The sequence below is a fragment of the Rana temporaria genome, chromosome 3 (genome assembly GCF_905171775.1).
Source record: "Rana temporaria chromosome 3, aRanTem1.1, whole genome shotgun sequence".
In the NCBI taxonomy this organism is placed as follows: Eukaryota; Metazoa; Chordata; class Amphibia; order Anura; family Ranidae; genus Rana; species Rana temporaria.
Window position 1 is genome coordinate 43,311,026 of NC_053491.1, and position 15,909 is coordinate 43,326,934.

Sequence of the window (15,909 nt, forward strand, 5' to 3'; positions counted from 1 at the left end):
GATGAAACTTTACCTCTGCAAGAACTTCCTATAATGAAGACCGGTCACTGCTGTTCTCTTACCTTTGCACAGGGTGACTGGTCTTGTCTCCACCCTCTCTCCCGTTAATCCTCAGCAACCAATTGGGAACCCATAGCATCATAGGCCCGGATTCACAGAGAGCGGGCGCACATTACACCACCGTAGTGCAAACCAATGTACGCCGACGCAGCGCAGAGAGGCAAGCATGAAATTCATGAAGCCAGTGCTCCCCATGCTGCTTCAGCATGGCGTAGGTTTTGAAGGAGCAGGCCGGCCTTGGTGGAAGTGGGCTTGACCCATGCAAATAAGGGGGGACCCCATGCAAATGATGGTCCGAGCGCCAGACAAGTATGTTTAACGAACTGCGCATGCGTCGTGCCATGGGCGCATCCCCCTGCTCATGCTCACAACCACGTCGGATCAACTGCCTAAGATACGCTGGATCACTGCCTACGCCATGAACGTATCCTACGCCCAGCCAGACTCACGTCCAACGTAAACTACCAAAAATACGCCGGCTTGTATTCCTTGGTGCAGACCTTTGCATGTCTGCTGCTGGGTTACACCTCCTTTATGGGGCTTAACTTTACGCCGGACGTACAACTTACGGGCACCACTCGTAGCCTGCGTCGGGCGCACATACGTTCGTAAATCGCTGTATTTTCCTCATTTGCATATTTGAATGGCTGATCAATGGGAGCGCCACCATGCGTCCAGCCTAAATATGCGCCCACTCTACGCCGGCGTAGGCAAGTTATGTCGGCGGGATGAAGCATATTTTTAGGCGTATCTTAGTTTGTGGGTCCGGCGCACAGATACGACAGCGCATATTTGCACTTACGCGGCGTATCTTGAGATACGTTGGCGCAAGTGCTTTGTGAATCCGGGCCATAGTAGGTAATCCTCAGCAACCAATTGGGAACCCATAGCATCATAGTAGGTGGGAAATCCTCAGCAACCAAGCGAGGACCCTCAGCAACATAGCGGGAGCCTTCAGCAACTAAGTGGGAAACCCTCTGCACCTAAGTGGAATTGCCAACCAGCTGCAGGTATCCAGGGAGAAACCAAAGACGTCAACATTCAGCAAACCCTATGGGGACAGTGCTACATAAATAATACAAAAGAATAGAATAGAAAAAACAATAGAATAGAAAGAGTATAACAATATAACCTTCTTCTGAAATTAAAATTTCAAATTGAATAAATTTGAATTTGAATGGATTTTTAATCGATTTGAACCCAAATAAACAAAATTTATTCTGAAAACAAATTAAATAAACTAAACAAATTTATGTAAATAATGAATCGAAACAAAACAAAATATTTTTTTTTGTTCTGCACATGTCTACTATGCACCATATAGGACCAAAGCCAGCCCAAAATGCACAGCCTGAATTACATTTAACACTTTTTAAATATTACTTGAATTATGTGTGCGCGGTACATCCAGGGAATCTGCCCAGTGTTGCCACTCAGTAACGGAAAGATGGCAGGATTTCTAAGAATTTGACAGTGACTGTTTCTGTCTATTACTTTTTTTTTCTCATGTAATTAGCCACCTAAATTGTAAAAAGTATAAAAATATAGGGCCAGATTCAGGTAGAATTGCGGCGGCGTAACGTATCGTAGATACGTTACACCGCCGCAAGTTTTCATCGCAAGTGCCTGATTCACAGAGCACTTGCAATGAAAACCTACGCCGGCGGCCTCCGGCGTAAGCCCGCGTAATTTAAATTGGCGTGTGCCATTTAAATTAGGCTCGCTCCGGCACCCGGCGCTACTGCGCATGCTCCGTTTTGAAATTCCCGCCGTGCTTTGCACGAAGTGACGTCATTTTTTCGAGCGGCGGCGCGCGTAGCGTAATTCCGTATTCCCGGGCGGCTTACGCAAACAACGTGAATTTTTAAATTTCGACGCGGGAACGACGGCCATACTTTATACAGCACATACGTGTGCTGTGTAAAGTTAAGGCACCCAAAACGACGACTAACTTTGCGACGGGAAACTAGACTAGCAGCGACGTAGCGAATGCGAAAAACCGTCGTGGATCGCCGTAACTCCTAATTTGCATACCTGACGCTGATTTACGACGCGAACTCCCCCCAGCGGCGGCCGCGGTACTGCATCCTAAGATCCGACAGTGTAAAACAATTACACCTGTCGGATCTTAGGGATATCTATGCGTAACTGATTCTATGAATCAGTCGCATAGATACTATGAGAGATACTCCGTCGTATCTCGACTGTGAATCTGGCCCATACTTCCTTGTATGTGGATGTGCCTAGGCACTCCTAGGGCACTCCTAGGGCCTCGTAGCTGTATATCTGCAGTGTGAGATCTAAGGCACTGCTGACTCTGACTGCTAATCTCAGAGGATATGAAGTGAGATTTTGTTATGTCACTAATGTGCTGCTCACTGTTCTCCTTGATGGAGACTCTGACATGAGGAAGCAAAGCCCCGCCTCTACCAAGATGGCCGCCTCCACCCAGCGACACAGTGTAGAACAAGGCATGATGAGTAAGTATTGGGGAAAAGATCAGCTGCAGGGAGACCACAGGCAATACTGGTGACTAGTCATTGACCCCCTCTGATTGCCTTACTGTTAAGCCTCGTACACACGACCAAGAAACTCGACAGGCAAAACACATCGTTTTCCTCATCGAGTTCCTTGTTAGGCTGTCGAGGAACTCGACAAGCCAATTTTCTCCATTCCCGTCAAGGAAATAGAGAACATGCTCTTTTTGGCTCGTCGAGTTTCTCGACAGTTTCCTCGACGAAAATGTACACACGACCGGTTTCCTCGGCAAAAAAATGTCTCCCAGCAAGTTTCTTGCTGGTTTTTGCCAAGAAACTCGGTCGTGTGTACAAGGCTTAACATCTTACAAAGGAAAATGTCTGTGTATATTTGTACAAAGTTGGATGATGTATGTGAATACAGGTTCACTTTACTCCACCTCTCTTCACATTTTAGTTTATTTAATGATCCACCATCACGTGTGCACACCGGAACTTTACTATATACTGTACAAGCATTATTTTCCCAATTATTACAGCCAGATCTGCAATATGTTCCTTCTGACTAAAGACGGTGATTGTTTCTCCTGCACACAAAGCCAAGGAAAATTAAGCGGTTTGACAAGCCTGTTTTCTGCTAATTAGAAATGGCCTCTGGTATCTGTACCATGTTTTCAACAGCTTGAATGTGACATGTAACAGTAGTTTGCATTCCTTTTTACTTATTCTCATCCAATAATTTTTTATAGTTAGTGAAAATACTCTTGGTTGGTATATGTAAAGAAGAATTCCAGGTATGGCATTATATACATAGTGGGCCAGATTCTCGTAGAATCCGCGGCGGCGTAGTGTAAGCCATTTACACTACGCCGCCACAACTTACTGGAGCAAGTGCCGTATTCTCCAAGCACTTGCTCCGTAATTTGCAGCGGCGTAGTGTAAATGGCCCGGCGTATGGCCGTGTAATTCAAAGGGGGCGGTTTTGTATTTAAATTAAGCGCGCCCCCGCGCCGATCGAACTGCGCATGCGCCGGCCGTAAAAATAGCCCAGTGCGCATGCTCCAGCTCACGACGGAAAACGTCAATGAAGCCGATGTGAGCGTCATTGACGTAAAGTCCTATTCGCGAACGACTTAGTAAAACGACGTAAACGATGGAAAAAGACGACGCTGAGCCGACGCCATACTTAACATGGCATACGACGGACCTTCGTAAACTTACCTCTCATATAGCAGGGGTAAGTTTACGCTTACGGAAACAACGTAAACGACGACGACCTAGCGGCCAGCGTAGAATTACATCTAAGATCCGACGGTGTAAGTTACTTACACCAGTCGGATCTACGCCGTATCTATGCGTAAATGATTCTAGGAATCAGACGCATAGATACCCGGGGCCAAAAACAGAAATACGACGGTGTATCTTGAGATACACCGTTGTATCTCTTTTGAGAATCTGGCCCAGTTACATTAGTTCAGTTTGGACCAATATAACTATGCATATACCCTACCTGTGGGAACCCACTAGAACCCTAGTGCCCAACCTGTGCCCAAGGGGCTGCATGCTTTGTTTCCCTATTTCCCAGTTATATAGCAGTGATTTCCAGCAGTCTCATGTAATATGTCTGCAGTCTACGACTGTCTCCTGAAGCATGTCCCCAGTCTGCAACAACTTCTATAGTATTCTCACAGTCTCTGACCATCTCTTGTGTCGTGCTGCAATCTCTGACCATTTCTTGTACCATGTCTGCACTTTTTGACCATCTCTTGTATCATGGGCATAGTATTTGACTATACGCTGTTGTGTATCTTCTGTCTCTAATAATGAATATTCATTGAATTTTATGTGCGGCTTCTAATGTTGGGGGCCCCACCTGAGGCCCCCCATATCAAGAGAGTTGATTATCACCACTCGAAAAGCTGGAAATCACTGTAGTAGGTATGGCTGCTCTTTTGAACTTCAGGTGCTTCCAGGGCCTGTGCCAACTGGCTGCCCTGCTGCCTTGTGAACACAAGAAGTGGGTCACTCAGCACAGCTGCCATTTAGAGAACGCTTTGTATTTTCACAATGACTGCAAAACATTCTCTTATTGGACGAGGCAGGACAGTGATGTGGTTACTTAGTCAGGTTGATTAAAGACAAATGGCCACTTGGTTTAAGGGCCTGTTAGGGGGTTAAAGGGCAGTGGTGGCCCATTCATAGCCGCCCCCCCCCCCCATCCATGCATCTGGCACCCTGATCAGGGCGCCGGACTATGGATTCCAATAGAGTGTTTCCAATGGGAGTGGTTTTTTGAAGCACGTGATTAGAGCCAGAGACTCTAATGCCGCGTACACACGACAGTACAGTGCCGAATTGCAAAAAGTGGCCTGTTCTTTGACCAGGAATATGGTCCGGGGGTTAAGTGGTTAAGAACCAGTTGAACAATGTTGAACTGCAAACATATCACTAAAATACTGAACCTTATTTTGTACTGTCTACAAGCATTGCTCAATTGTAATTCAGCAATCTTTTCATGAAAATAAATTGGATTAATGTGATGCTTTCTTTTTCTAGGATTGGTTTTGGCACAATTTCGGTTGGTGAATTCTTGGACTCAAGATCTTCACATTAAAGTAGGTGTTGTCTTTATTTCTTTGTCAACTAGTGTTTTCTGCATAGTACTGACACAGGTCACAGCATGCTGAAGAAATAACTGAAAGTATTTTCGAAAAGGAAATCGAGACAGAGAGAAATAATATAGCAATACATATTTCTCCTCTCGTGGTAGGATCTATTCAGATGACATGGCTCCGGCGTTTGAACATTTGACAGGTGCACCATAGCTAAAGAGTAGTTTCATCCACATTCTGCACACATAAGGGACCTTTGGTTGTGTTGTCTTGTTGAGCTAAATCAAGCGTACTTTTCTTTCCAAACTGAAGCCAATAAATTGGCTTATTCTAAAGCCTCATACACACGATCGGACTTCCATCCGACTTTTCCGTGGATTTTGGTCTGAAGCAGGGGCGTAACTAGAAATCACAGGGCCCCATAGCAAAATGTTGTATGGGGCCCCCCAGAGCCGCCCTAGTCTCAATGCAGCGTGACCTGTGCCCCATACAGCGTGACCTGTGCCCCATGCAGCGTGACCTGTGCCCCATGCAGCGTGACCTGTGCCCCATACAGCGTGACCGGTTCCCCATACAGCGTGACCTGTGCCCAATGCAGCATGACCTGAGCCCCATACAGCGTGACCTGTGCCCCATACAGCGTGACCTTTGCGCCATACAGCGTGACCTGTGCCCCATACAGCGTGACCTGTACAGCGTGACCTGTGCCCTATACAGGGTGACCTGTGCCCCATACAGCGTGACCTGTGCCCCATACAGCGTGACCTGTGCCCCATACAGCATGGCCTGCCTGTGCCCAATACAGCCTGGCCTGCCTGTGCCCAATACAGCGTGACCTGTGCCCAATACAGCCTGGCCTGCCTGTGCCCCATACAGCGTTACCTGTGCCCAATACAGCATTGCCTGTGCCCAATGCGGCATGACCTGTGCCCAATGCAGCGTTGCCTGTGCCCAATACAGCCTGGCCTGCCTGTGCCCAATACAGTCTGAACTGCCTGTGCCCCATACAGCGTGACCTGTGCCCAATACAGCATTGCCTGTGCCCAATACAGCCTGGCCTGCCTGTGCCCAATACAGCCTCACCTGTGCAGAGGAAGAAGCAAGCCGGCCGGATCAGCAGAGAGCGGGATTGCCCGCTGTTAGGGTTGTCCCGATACCACTTTTTTAGGACTGAGTACAAGTACCGATACTTTTTTTCAAGTACTCGCCGATACCGAATACCAATACTTTTTTTTAAATGTGTCCCCAAATGCAGCCATGTCCCCCCACAGATGCAGCCATGTCCCCCCCCATATGCAGCCATGTCCCCCCCATATGCAGCCATGTCCCCCCCATATGCAGCCATGTCCCCCCCATATGCAGCCATGTCCCCCCCATATGTAGCCATGTTCCCCCCATATACAGCCATGTCCCCCCCATATCCAGCCATGTCCCCCCCCCATATGCAGCCATGTCCAGGGCTGTGGAGTCGGAGTCGAGGAGTCGGAGTCGGGGGAAATTTTGGGTACCTGGAGTCGGAGTCGGAGTCGGCAAACAATGCACCGACTCCGACTCCTACTAAATTTAGATTGGAATAAAAAATAAAAAAAAAGCAAGTTTAAATGTCCCAATTCACAAAAAGTTATAATTAATGACTTCTCTACTGTAAGAATAAAGACCAATGCATGCAGTGCCTCACGTAACCGCAAAACGAACACGTTAAGTGACCGTGAAGAAGCATGCTTTTCATGTGCTTCACTATATGGCACGCAACGCACAATAAGGAGCTGCAATACTTATACTTTCCATAGTGTTGTGTTCTGCTTTTACAGGGAACGCATGTTAGAGAACCAGTAAGTGTCCAAATAAAAAAATTCCAACAGGAGTTTTATAAAGCACTAAAAGAAGTTGAAAAGTATGATCGCTCATCAAAACTTACTGTTGAAGAAGCCATCCTTGTTTATCCAGAGATCGTTAGTGATGTGGCCAGAATAGTTACTGCAATGCCACCCACCCAAGTCAGTGTCGAAAGATTATTTTCAGCCCTAAAAATAATAAAGCCCTGGTTCACACTGTGTACGATTTGAGATGCGATTTGACATGTCAAATCGCATCTCAAATCGGCGGCAATTGTCGGCAATGGCACTGTCCTAATCAGTGCGACGCCGCATCTGCGATTTCAAAAAATAGTTCCTGTACTACTTTTTGCGATTTCGGGCCGCGATTTACATTAAATTGTGGCCAAAATCGCAGCCGCGAAATCTCGGTAAAATCGTGCATTTTACCGCGATTTTGAATTTGCAGCAGTGTGAACCTAGGCTCAGTCTGACTTAAGAGCCTCTATGAAAGAGGATCTGGCAGAGGCAATTCTCTTCCTTAGAACTCTACATTGAATTGATTTGCATTTGCTAAGCCTATAACTACATTTCAAGATTAATATAAACCATTTCTAGGTTTTACAGAATTTGTTTTTGGTTCATTATAGATAAGCTTTGTTTTTGTTCTAAAACAACCAAATAATGTGGTTTGTATTTTTGAACTGGTAAAAATCCTGTTCCTGATGTTTATGCCTGCTGCTACTATCCAGCCACTTGATTGTTTTCATTGTGTTTGTCTTTTGCTTAAACTGTGCAATACAGTAGACTGTTGGCTTCCCAGCCAGTAGTCCTGTGGTAGGTTGCGTTTCTTTCCCTCAAGGAATGTATAAAATACATTCGCATATTAATACAGAGGAGTCGGAGTCGGGGAGTCGGAGTCGGAGTCGGAGTCGGAAGTACATAAAACTGAGGAGTCGGAGTCGGAGTCGGAACATTTATCTACCGACTCCACAGCCCTGGCCATGTCCCCCCATATCCAGCCATGTCTCCCCCCATATGCAGCCATGTCCCCCCCCATATCCAGCTATGTCCCCCCCATATGCAGCCATGTCCCCCCATTATCCAGCCATGTCCCCCCCATATGCAGCCATGTCTCCCCCATATCCAGCTATGTCACCCCCATATGCAGCCATGTCCCCCCATATCCAGCCATGTCCCCCCCATATGCAGCCATGTCTCCCCCATATCCAGCCATGTCCCCCATATGCAGCCATGTCTCCCCCCATATCCAGCCATGTCTCCCCCCCATATCCAGCCATGTCTCCCTCCATGCAGCCATGTCTCCCCCCCATATCCAGCCATGTCCCCCTTACCTGCATCCCACCGCATCCCCACTGCCGCCGACTGGTTAATACGTGCGGGGAACATTACAGCTTTCATTTGAATAGCTGTAATGATTTGCGCTGCGTATAGACACTCCCCCTTGCTCGGGATTGGACAGTTCACCCGAGCAAGGGGGAGTGTCTATACGCGGCGCGGCGCGAATCATTACAGCTATTCAAATGAAAGCTGTAATGTTCCCCGCCCGTATTACCCAGTCGGCGGTAGCGGGGATGCGGCAGGATGCGGTGTAGTGGCGACGGCGGCGGGGGAGGGGGGTGTGCAAGTATTCTATTTCGGTATCAGGGGTATTTGCGGGAGTACAAGTACTCCTGCAAATACTCGGAATCGGTCCCGATACCGATACTAGTATCGGTATTGGGGACAACCCTACCCGCTGTAATAGCTTTCATTTGAATTTCCAGTCTTCCCGGGGCTCATCGTCACATAGCCCCACCTCTTAGCCCAACGCCTTTGATGATGTCACATGTCCCACACTGGACCGGCGTTCTGTCAATCAAAGGTGCCGGGCCAAGAGGTGGAGCTATGTGACATGAGCCCCGGGAACACTGGAAGTTCAAATGAAAGCTATTACAGCGGGCAATTCCTCTCTGCTGATACGGACAGCTCGCCTCTTCCTCTCCTCTCTCTTCCCCTGGCTGGGAGACCATGCCGGCGATCAGGGCCGGTGCAAGGATTTTTGCCAACTCAGGCGAAGGTGAATTTTGCCGCCCCCCCCGGCGCAAACGCACGCACGCACATGTGCACACACACCAACACTATACAGAGAGATACCACATAATATATCTTGATAGATAGAGAACAATGCTAGTACTAGCTGTCTCCTATTGTGCCCACACTGCCCAGTGAAACTGACCTGCTCTCTCTGGTGGTCCTGGACAACGTGGCTCTCTCTCTCTCTCTGGTGGTGGTGCAGGTACAGTGTGACGCTCTCTCTCTGGTGGTGCGATGCAGCGTGGCGCTCTCTCTCTCTGGTGGTGCGGTGCAGCGTGGCTCTCTCTCTCTGGTGGTGCGGTACAGCTTGGCTCTCTCTGGCGGTGCGGGTACAGTGTGGCGCTCTTGTGGTTCGGGTACAGCGTGGCTCTCATGGCTCTCTCTGGTGGTGCGGGTACAGCATGTCTCTCATGGCTCTCTGGTGGTGCAGGTACAGCGTGGCTCTCATGGCTCTTTCTGGTGGTGCGGGTACAGCATGGCACTCTGGTGGTGCGGGTACAACATGGCGCTCTGGTGGTGCGGGTACAGCATGGCGCTCTGGTGGTGCGAGTACAGCATGGCGCTCTGGTGGTGCGGGTACAGTGTGGCGCTCTGGTGGTGCGGGTACAGTGTGGCGCTCTGGTGGTGCGGGTACAGTGTGGCTCTCTGGTGGTGCGGGTACAGCGTGGCTCTATCTGGTGGTGCTGGGGCTATTAGTTCCCCCAGCACAGTCCTCTTTCTATTTCCCTGTCTCCTGTAGTACTGTACATGCTTTTCTCTGAGCTTTCTCTTTTTCCCCCCACAAGCAGACAGTAAGATCGATCAATTCCTCATTGAAATCCTCCTTTAGAGGGTTGCTTAAGACTCCACAGAGACAGCTACTAGATTTCTCCAGGCTCAGCAGGCAGAGTGCATGCTGATGACTGTAATCCCCAAGACTACATTTCCCAGGATGCCCCACGAGTTCTTTCTGCTCCACTGTGGGAGGAGAGAAGAAGAAGCAGGAAACTTTCTTCTCTCTTGTCCCGTGCTGCACAGACATGAGAAAGGGGGAGGAAGGGACATCCTGACAGCGTCCCGCAGTTCCCCCCCCCCCCTCACCTCACTGGGCAGACGGTCTGGACACCTATGGCTGGCAGAGCAGTAGTCAATGGGGGGCGAGAGCGGAACTGTCAGCGCGGCTCTGAGGCTGAGCTGTGTGTGAGAGCCGTGCTGACAGTTCCTTTAGATGCCGCCCGCTGCCCGCAGAGACACTGAGACTGAGTCACTGACTACGGGCGGGCGACTGTCCCGGCGGGTCGGCGGCGATGATGCTCTTATCCTCACCGGGCCCCCCTGATCCTCACTCAGCTGCGGGCCCCATAGCGCCCGCGTGGGTCGCTATGGCGGTAGTTCCGCCACTGGTCTGAAGGACGTTGGCTGTGAACTTGTTCTGCATACAGACGGCACAACATTTTCAGCAAACATTCACCAAACCACGTGGTTTTTCAGCTCTTTACCGCCACCCTTTGGACAACTATTGTTTAGCAGTGGTTCGGAGCATGTGTGTTTGTACTTTGGATTTTAGTTGGACAGATTTGCGTACACACGACTGGATAAACCGACATAACAGATTTATTGCCCAACAGTTGGTGAGCATGAACAACCAACATTTGTCTTAGGCCATGAATAAGCACTAACTAAGTGTGAAACGCGTCGGCGGTTTTTGATTTCTGCTGTGTATTTGCGGTGTTTGCTCATGTTCCTTCAATAAAGACAACTCAAGAGTTCTTTGGTGTGCGGCCGTCCATCCGTCCTTTGCTACTTTCTAAAACATTTGTTGATGTTAATTCAGCCAATAATTGTCTGATGGAGCATACGCACGGTCGGATTATCCGACACAACACGTCAGACAATTATGGCCATAAAATTGGATCATGTGTATGGACCTTTACAGTTATCCATTTATTAACCACTTCCCGACCGCCGCATGTAAAGGTACGTCCACAGAATGGCACGTACAGGCAAATGGGCGTACATGTACGTCCTTGCCTTCTACCGGGTGGTCGGTCCGATCGGGACCCCCCCCGCTACATGCGGCGGTCGGATTCCCACGGGGAGCGATCCGGGACGACGGCGCGGCTATTCGTTTATAGCCGTTCCGTCGCGATCGCTCCCCGGAGCTGAAGAACGGGGAGAGCCGTATGTTAACACGGCTTCCCCGTGCTTCACTATGGCGCTGCATCGATCGAGTGATCCCTTTTATAGGGAGACTCGATCAATGACGTCAGTCCTACAGCCGCACCCCCCTACAGTTGTAAACACACACTAGGTGAACCCTAACTCCTACAGCGCCCCCTGTGGTTAACTCCCAAACTGCAACTGTCATTTTCACAATAAACAATGCAATTTAAATGCATTTTTTGCTGTGAAAATGACAATGGTCCCAAAAATGTGTCAAAATTGTCCAAAGTGTCCGCCATAATGTCGCAGTCACGAAAAAAAACAATCGCTGATCGCCGCCAATAGTAGTAAAAAAAAAAATTTTTATAAAAATGCAATAAAACTATCCCCTATTTTGTAAACGCTATAAATTTTGCGCAAACCAACCGATAAACGCTTATTGCGATTTTTTTTACCACAAATAGGTAGAAGAATACGTATCGGCCTAAACTGAGGAAAAAACTTTTTTTTATATATGTTTTTGGGGGATATTTATTACAGCAAAAAGTAAAAAATATTGAATTTTTTTCAAAATTGTCGCTCTATTTTTGTTTATAGCGCAAAAAAATAAAAACCGCAGAGGTGATCAAATACCACCAAAAGAAAGCTCTATTTGTGGGAAAAAAAGGACGCCAATTTTGTTTGGGAGCCACGTCGCACGAGCGCGCAATTGTCTGTTAAAGCGACGCAGTGCCGAATTGTAAAAACGCCTTTGGTCATTTAGCAGCATATTAGTCCGGGGCTTAAGTGGTTAAGGGTCTGTCCTAGGTTAACAAAACAAGTTATGGTGGGGTAGGCTAAACAGAACAAAAAGACTTCCACTAAAGCAACACAAGGCACAATAGAGCCTTAAAATTAAGATATCTCCATGTATCACTTCCATCAGAAATCCTAAAAGTAAGTTTAATTTCTTGACTTAGTTCAGTGGGCAGAGCCAAGTGAATAAACTTGTCTGATCCTGGCACAACACTGCATTCAAAACAATCTGTCTATATCACAGATACAACCTACAGCCATGATTTCCATATAGGGCATTTGAAATATAACTAAGGCAAAACTTTTTTTTTTTTTTTTTTTGGATAGGGTGAAGAGGGATTAGAACCCCTGTCAGGTTTTTATTGCTGTCTGTGCCCATGTTAGGGAGATTCGCCCTCTCTATTTGTCCTGTTTAAAGGTTGTCCCCAGAACCGTAATAGAAGGAAAATCTTCCAATTGGGGCACTAGTTCTGGTGACAAATAGGCATTCCTTTACTTTGGAGGGATTTCTTGTCATTTCCTGTTTTGACTATGGGTCATGAAGTAAAGGGAAGTCTTCCTAATTGGATACAGAGGGCAAAAAAAAAATGCACCTAAAATTTACACCCTCCCTTACTCTAGCCAAAATGAAATACAAAAAATGTTGCCTTTAGTTCTCCTTTAAAGTGTTACCAAACCCACAACAGTAAAATCAGTCTGTATATGCAGAATAGCATGCTTGTTATACTCACTGTGGAACTTAAAATCTTCTGCGTTGTGTAAAAAGGCTGTTTTATCCTGTATGCACAGATCCTCCCCTCCTGTACTGTCTATCTGGGGAAAGCCAGCTAACACAGGTAATGTAGCCAACCTGCACATGCTCAGTTGTGTCTTTTATGCTGGAGAGAACATTTACTTGTTCTCACAGCTACCCAGATCACATGATATTGACATCACACATGTGGGCGTGTAAACAGGCTGTAGTGGAAATCTCCTCCTACCTGAACTCTCAGCACTGGCTAAAATGTGCAGTTTATCATGTAACCGTGGTATACAAATCATCCAAAAGGGTATATAGTGGCACGGCAATATATACCAAAAAGGTATATAGGTGGGGGGGGGGTGAACTATTTTCATATTAATGGGTTTAGTAACACTTTAAGTTGGCCATAAAGCCATTGACAGCTGTATGGAGTTTGAAAAAAAAAATGTATAGATTATACGAGATATATAATTATTATGGGCCAAATCCACAGACATGCAGCCTAACTTAACTTTTCAGAGTTAAGTTACACTGCCGCAATTTTCCGAAGTTAAGTACCGATCCTCAAAGCACTTACCCGGAAAATTGCGGCAGCGCAACTTAACTCCGTCCATCGTAAGGCGTTCCTAGTTTAAATGGGCAATTCCCATTTAAATTAGGCGCGCTCCCGCGCCGGACCTACTGCGCATGCATGTGACGTCATTTTTCCCGACGTGCAGCGCGCGAACGTAATTTACGCCGGGCTTTGTGGATTGCGACGGGACAATAAAGTTGCGATGGGTGAAAAAAAAAATACGCGCCGGGAAAAAAAATTCAAATTTAAAAAAAAAAGGTCTGGTTTTACATGGTGTACTAACTTTACACATTGTAAAACCAGCCCTAATTTTGCGCAAGCAAATCGTAACTTACGCAGAAAACACAAAGCTTAAAAGCTTTGTGGATCTGCTTAAGTACTCATTTGCATACGCTAGGCGGCATTTCGACTCGAAATGCCCCCAGTGGCGGATGCGGTACTGCATCTTAAGATCTGACAGTGTAAGTGTCTTACAGATGTCGGATCTTCTGCCTAACTTTGGAAAAATCCTTTTGAGGATCAGTTCCAAAGTTAGGCACAGAGATACGCAGGCTGAACAGCAGTTCCGCCTGCGTATCTCTTTTGTGGATTTGGCCCTATATACCTAGATGTAGTGCTGGCCCAAAAGCATAAATGAATTGGCTCCACCCACTAGGTAAAATGATGAACAAACTCCTTATTTTTTGGATTTGAGACGTAAAGGAGACTTGACAATGCTTTTAGTTTTACGGTGAAGGTAAGAAAAGTGTGGAACCAAGGGGGGAAAAAAGTACTATGCCCTATCATACGGCATATCATAACTATTGATAAATATGCTAGTAAGTGCAAATTGTATTCTAACTTGAATAATCTACCCTTTGAATGTTATTTCTGTTGCCTTTAAAGAAATTAAAAAAATAACTTACTCACTGATCAAATTACCAGATAAAAGAAAAGGAAAAAAAAAGAAAACAAATGCAAAAAAACAAAATCACAGCTAAGCTCCAATATATTACAATTTTGCTTTTCGGTTTAATACTACTGTTAGGCTTCATTTCCACTGGCGTTTTTACAGCCACTTTTCTGAGCGTTTTTTACAGCTTAAAAACGCCTGTCCATGTTATTCTATGGCATCATGCCCACATAGGCGTTTTTGAGCTGTAAAGAAAACTCAGGACCAGGGCGTTCTGAAGCTCCAGAGTAGAGCTGTAAAAACGCCAGACGTTAAAAAACGCGCAAAAACGCTCAAAAACGCGACCGCGGCATTTTTAAAGCTGCAGCTCACAAAAACAAAAAATTTTTTTTTTTTTTTTTTTACAAAATAAACATGGACAGGCGTTTTTAAGCTGTAAAAAAGGCTAACAACAGTGGCTGTAAAAACGCCAGTGGAAATGAAGCCTACATGACAAAAGACATGTAAATAACCGGACATTTCTTCATTTTGTTTTATCCAACCTGAGTGTAAAAGGACAAAAGACGAAGATAGCCAGTGTGGCATATGTGTTACCAGCCTAATGCCCCGTACACACGATCGGTTTTCCCCGTCTGAAAAAGTCAGATGAGAGCTTTTGGTCGGCAATCCCAACCGTGTGTACGCTCCATCTGACTTTTTCCAACGGACAACTGCCGGAAAAAGATAGAGAGCAGGATCTCTATTTTCCAGACGAATAAAAATTCCTAGCAGAAAAAACGTTTGTCTGTATGGAATTCCGACGGGAAAAAAACACGCATGCTCGGAAACAATTCAACGCATGCTCGGAAACATTGAACTTATTTTTCTCGCCTCGTCGTAGTGTTGTACATCACCACGTTCTTAACGCTCAAAAGTTCAGAGAACTTTTGGGTGACCGTGTGTATACAAGACAAGCTTGAGCGGAATTCCGCCGGAAAAACCATCCAACTTTTTTCCGACGAGAAATCCGATCGTGTGTACGAGGCATATGAGATTTAGTTAATGCTGATGGTATATCAAGGAGGTCTTTGATGTGAGAGTAGGTAAAGTTATGAATATACATCAAAAGAGTGTTTAAAGCACATATATAATCTTTACAAAGCTTGCTTGGATTAGGCCCAGCAAATGTGCCTTTATCTTTTTATCCCAGGTAGAAGCTAAATATAGTACACAATATAGGTGGGTATGTACTAAACAAGCCAACCACCTTGTTCAGCGCAAGGACCAATTGCCATGTGCAAAGAGTAGTAACTCAACCAATAAAACCTTCTTATTATCTCAAAACGGATTAGTCAGAAGCACTGATTTACTAAATAAAACCATGCTATTATGCTCCCGCTCTATGTAAATGATTGTTCCAGCATAATCATTATGATACATATATGATATACAGTAAAACCTTGGATTGTGAGCATAATTCGTTCCAGAAACATGCTTGTAGTCCAAAGCACTTGTATATCAAAGCGAATTTCCCCATAAGAAATAATGGAAACTCAGATGATTTGTTCCACAACCATTTATTCATCAGTCCTTCAGTTTATAGTCCATATGAAAAGATTATAGCAATGTGATAGGTTGTGTAACCATAAAATGTCCATCCACAAATGGAAGCCTCCCTAAGGGGATTAGAAGCAAAATCCAGCAGGAGCTGCAGAGTATAAAAGA